Raw genomic sequence first — 6,090 nt, 5'->3', positions numbered from 1 at the left:
TTGGAATACCTGACGTGTGTTTGTCTGACGCCCCTCCTTTAACGCGAATCTCGGAATACGTCGATCTGTGGGTTCAAAACAACACTCAACATGGTATCCCGAAAGGGCTATCAGAAAAGTGAATGTGAACAATATGAACTCTGGCTTCAGTATTCACGCTGCCTGAACAGTTAAAACACATGAATGCGTAAAACATTTATCAATCCATTAGCATTCAGTCCGTTTAAAGAAGAAAGAAATACAAAATAGAGTGCACCAAAAACTTAGTTTTACTTCGTGATAAACGTGTTATAATTCGTGATGATATAAGATTACAATAAATAAACAGACACATAATTAAGGTCCCTTTTCTAACTTGGTTTACGCGCTATTTGCGCCCTTATTCCAGCGCGTAAATAGCGCATAAACCTTATATCAGCTACTTCACATTAGTCGGTGTAGGCTAATTATAACTAATAGAGCAATATTTCAATATATACTTACCGTTCATTTGCCAAATACGCATCTGTTTGGCACAAAAAAACAAACACAAAGAAAACATGTATTTATTTATAAATCTGTCGTGGTTTTGCTCTATTTAGAATAGCTTGCTAATAATAAATCTGAAAAGGTTACCTGTTTGATTCCGTCTTCGATAGCATATTACCAGTATAATTAACAAAGCAATGAGAAGACATGAAGCTGCCGCCAGGGACCCGTAGAGGAAGAGTGGACACGCACCGCTCCCTGTAACGCAGTTAAACAGAGGGGTAAAGAGACTCGCGTACCGCTACTGTACACTGCTTCAGCACAACAGCGCTGCTCACACGAGGGATCAATTAGGAGACGCAAGAAGATGCGGCGCCTTCAGAATTGGGATCATTATCAAGCTCCTCTTTCAGATAAGCCTCTTCGGTCACGCTTTATTGTTTCACGTTGGTTTGGTTCAAGTACACTCACCTAAAAAGGGTTCTTAAAAGGTACTTTGGGTGTTGTCAAGGTTCTTTGAAGAACCAAAAAAGGTTCCCCTATGACATCGGTGCAAAGAACCTTTAATGGTTCTAGATAGAACCTTTTTTTATACCAGGTTTCTGTTTGTACTCACTCATCTGTTGCCTCGTTATGTTGAATGGTTCAGCTGTACAGCTGTTGACTGCAATGAACTTTATATTTGAAATATTTTGCAAGTGTTGTGTCTGGAGATGGTGACCGCGCCTTTAATCGTGTACAGCTGTAATATGGAACTAGCACGCTGCATGCTCCGTGTTAGTGATCGGATCGTGACAGACGGCTCTTATGATGATATGTTACCGTTTGTTTTTCAGTAAAAATGGCAGTGTGTTCGTTCTACTATTTACGATATTAAACACACCACAGCAGCATGAGGTATTTTCATTAGCACAATCTGAGCGCTAAATTTAAAGAATTATGTTTTTTTTATTATTGCAATCAAGTAGACTACGGTGCAGTACATTTCGTTTTTAATTCCTTTGTTTTGTTTCTCAGCAGTACATTTCTGTACGTTCAACTTTCACAGTTCTTAAGAAATAAACTGTTTGCCTTGCAATGCAAGATGCAACAGATGAAGAAGAAGCCGTTCGTGTTGACTCAAAACTTTATTTAAGCACTCTACGATTTAACGGGTTGAAAGATGACGTTGGTTTATTGGAGTTTCATAAAGATAAAATTTGTTTTGGTCACCATCACTACTCTGTTGCAAGAAACGCGTTCTCGTGGTCAGCTGGTGTTAATAGAGCGCCTCTCCACGCTTGGAAGCATTTGTATTCGATCAAATTGTTACCGTCCTTCTCGCACTTCTGTTTATTGCAAGAAAGATTGGCTCAGTCATAAATATTAACACATGGTTTTAAAGGGAGATGCAGCATTTTTGTGCCTAACCCAGAATAAATATTTTTTTTTTGTTGTCCCATTTGCAACCATTTTAATCGCAGCCTGGAAACCTGCATCATCATTTTTCATGTGACTCAGTGGTAGAAACTGACTGATCCATTACGATGGTGCGACTGAGGCAGCATTGTGAGGAATCAAAGAACAGCTGCCGATGCGTACCAGTGGCAAGCCTCAGGCTGAAAACTGGTGTAGATTACCTGTATTTACATGATCATTCTATTTTATTTATTTAAGAACAAAGTAGCACAAACTGTTCGGGTTTATAACTCTCTCACCGGTCTTGCTCACGCTTTTGCTCATATTCCGCCCGCTCTCTGTTTCCACTACACACGTGCACACTGTCCCGCTGCTCCAGACCGCGCCCGGAATGGTGATCTCATTCCTGATAAAGTCCGGAGTGGAGTCGCTGGAATCTCCGGACCCGGAGTCGGTCACTTCGTGTTCGATGACCCAATAGACCCGAGCCTGCTCGGGTACCCCGAACACCAGACACACTAAAGTAGCGGCGCCGCTGGACTGGACTGCGCCCTCTGAAGGGGTGAGGATTTCAATATAAGCGCGGTCATCGGAGCCTTCTGTATTGGAAACAATAAGAGCGATGTAAATATATGGAACATTAAGAACAACACGATGGTTTCTTTTTTGCGCATAGCACACAGTACTTTGTATTGACGCGATGTGCATCACAGAACCAATAATCACGTTTATGATTTTCCTACGAAACCCATTCTATAGAACCGTGGGCAGCTCAGTATATCAGAATTGTGTTTTGAACCTAAATAAAACATTGGCTATAGATGTACAGTTGTGTAGGTGAGGTAAACATATCGAAAATAGTTAGAATTGGTCAACTTCACTGTTTTCAGACAGCAGATGGGAAAACGAAGCAATGTAACCGAAACCGACTACATGTCTCCAAATTTACAGGAAACCATATTGCAAACTGGCAAATTTACACGCAGTTAAAATAGACTGTTACGCGTTTTATAAAGAATGCATCAAAGTTGCATTCAAGCTTAAACCCGGTGTCCGAAATTGAGAGTTGATACAACATGTACTCCCGTCTTACCACTAAATCACAAAATTACCACACTGCCCTAAGCGAAAACATTATTCCATCAAAATAGGACATTATTTCAGAAACCATCATCGCTATTCAATACCTTCTTACTTACCTCGTACTACTAGCGTGGATCCATTGCCCGTGTACATGAGTGAGCTCTTAATAAAAGCGCAATAGTACGTCGCGGAATCGTTCACCTGCGCGTTGTTGAGGTTCAGGGAACAGGATTTCTCGATTTCGTTGCCTACGAAGCTGCCACCGGGTCTGACACTTTGATAAGTTTCCAGGGTCGGTCTGCTCTTGGACCGCAGTTTGATCCAGATGACACTGAAGCACTTTGCAGCCGAGAAGTCTCTGATATCGCAGGTCAAGTTTACGCTGCTCCCGACCTCGGCTCTGACTAAGGGCGGGTATTGGAACAGCCCCGCATCTCCAACTGAAACGAGAAAAAAATGAAAACCAAGAGACTACTGTTCATATTTATAAATAATAATAATAATAATAATAATAGTAATAATAATAATAATAATAATAATAATAATAATAATAATAATAATAATAATCAATAATACAAGTGTAAATCTGAACCCCCAGTTGTTGTGCAATGTTAGAATATAAACAGTAAAGCCACGCTACCTTGGAGCGTGTAGAATAGCAGAATGAGCAGCATGGCGCGGTTCCCTGCAAGGCTGAGGAGAATGCTGTGTGTGTTACCCGCACTGCAGACAGTATCAGTGAACAGGGCAAGGAGAGGGGGCTGCAATACACAAGCCTGGAAGTGTCCATATTGTACAGAGTTCCCGCTGCAAGGTGGTTCAATACCGCAAGATTACATTTTTATACATAGTTAGTTATGGCTATAAATACATAAAACACACACACACACACACACACAAACACACACACACACACACACACACACACACACACAACACACACACACACACACACACACACACACACACACACACACATCAGGGGTAATGATGTACACCAATATTTATATTCAAATTTAATTTATTAATTCCAATCTTATTCTAAATTTTTGAGAACTGATTCAAGCTCAATTCTATACTGCACAGGGAGCCAGTGTAAAGAGGCCAAAACAGGGGTAATATGTTCACTTTTCCTGGTTTTAGTCAGAATTCTAGCGGCGGTATTCTGAACAAGCTGCAAGCGGGATACCACACGTTTTGGGACACCAGAAAAAAGTGCATTACAATAATCAATTCTAGATGAAACAAAGGCATGCATTAGTCTCTCAGCATCAGATACAGAAATAATTGATCTATATTTCTCAAATGGTAAAGATGCTTCAGTAACTTCCCTAATATGAGTCTCAAATGATAGATCAGGATCAAAGATGACCCCCAAACTTTTAATTTCTAGTTTAAGATTTGATGAGAGACTGCAGGGGTCGAGCTCGTGTAATCCCACATTTCCTATTAGTTGGTTCTGTGAGCCCACTAGCATCTCTGTTTGATCTGAATTCAATATGAGAACATTCTGTGTCAGCAGATGCTTTACGGGAAGTAGTTGTTTTGCATTCTTTTCAGTTCGGGATTCCTCCTGTTGGCCCTGCTGCCATGACGACGTCATTCAAATTAACAGGTGCAATGTGTCCTGCCTCCAGTCCCTTGGATAAAGGGGCTGTCTTTAATTGATGTGCTGCTTTGATGGTAACGGGGAGTGCCCTTGACCGAAAGAAACTGTATTTGTGAACGCCAGGGAAAGACAGAGCGCCTGTTTGTTATTTAGTTCGTTTTGTTTAGCGTTTATTCCAGTCTGATTGGAAAATGAATTATCCAACCCACGAATGAGTTGACCAGCGGAAGAGTCGTGATCCGTTAATGATTGCTGTATGTGGTGAGAACAAACCGAATTGGTGTAGTTGAGAAAGTATACCATTAAAATGACTTTTGTAACGTATTGGCTCTCTGTTTTTCCCTCGCGTTGTTTTGTAACGTATTGGCTCTCTGTTTTTCCCTCGCGTTCACAAATACAGTTTCCGTTCGGTAAGGGCAATCCCGTTAGGCAATCAAAGCAGCCACTATCTATTTATGGGTTTAAATTGATTTGTATGATGTATCTATTTTAGCGAATTGAAACCGGTGAAGTGTATATTAGTCATTGTATTAATCGTGCATTTTAAAATCTCTGTTCTGTCTGGGGGTTAGTGGATTGTGTGCTTTGTTTACAGGGTCAGCCTCAGTTATTCTTTACGGTGCTATCACGATCATATAGAGTCTATTTATAAATTGTGATCTAGTTCATTAATCTACCTCTAACCACTTTGCCATATGTTGCTAATATTTTGGTTCTTTTTAAACATGTTGATTTTACATGTTGTGTTCATGGTGAGGTTTGTGTTGCATAACGTAGCTATCGATGTTTTAGATTTGGTTACAACCAAAACCCGTTCCCGTTTACACCCTTTCGAATCGTCATTGCTAATACATTGACCAGTAACGTTATGTAACTGGCACAATTTATTGCAACAAATATTGTTGTGGTATTTAGAAGCGAGAGGCCATAGATCTCTTCTGTCAGTAAACATCCGGACAAAACGGACACCATTTTCCACATCACTTTAAAAAACGCAGAACCATATATGCGAGTACAGGGCAAAGGAAGTACGCCGCAAAACATCAGAGAAACTATCAGCCTGCATGTACTGGCTGTGTGACATGATATTTTAGTTGTTGTAGATGTTTTTACAGTCCATGACGTTTTTAAGCAAACAGAAGAGCAGGAAATGTATTTATTTTTCCTACCACTAGGAAATAAAAAATAAACAAACACACTACAAAGTAAATTATTTCAAAATAGATTAACCGCGCGTTTATTTATTTATTTTTTTTTACTAACAGTTGGAAACAATTTGAAAGACGTTACTAACGCATGTGTAGGAGCTCAATTTGTCTGCAGACTGCGCCGGTAAACGCGCTCCCAGGTCAGACTGCAGCCTAGCAGTTCATAAACTCCTGGGGCGCTCTGGGCAGTATAGATTGTACGTTTATCATAGGATAAACAGAACAAAAGGGTAATAAAGCATGGTGAAGCAGGGGTACTTTTCCTGGTGAAGGGGTATGACACGGGCCAAGTTTTGGGATGGAACCGCATAACAGTCTCGTGTT

This window comes from Polyodon spathula, unplaced genomic scaffold, assembly GCF_017654505.1.
Source record: "Polyodon spathula isolate WHYD16114869_AA unplaced genomic scaffold, ASM1765450v1 scaffolds_3241, whole genome shotgun sequence".
Taxonomy (NCBI): domain Eukaryota; kingdom Metazoa; phylum Chordata; class Actinopteri; order Acipenseriformes; family Polyodontidae; genus Polyodon; species Polyodon spathula.
Note: the sequence above shows the minus strand (reverse complement) of the source record.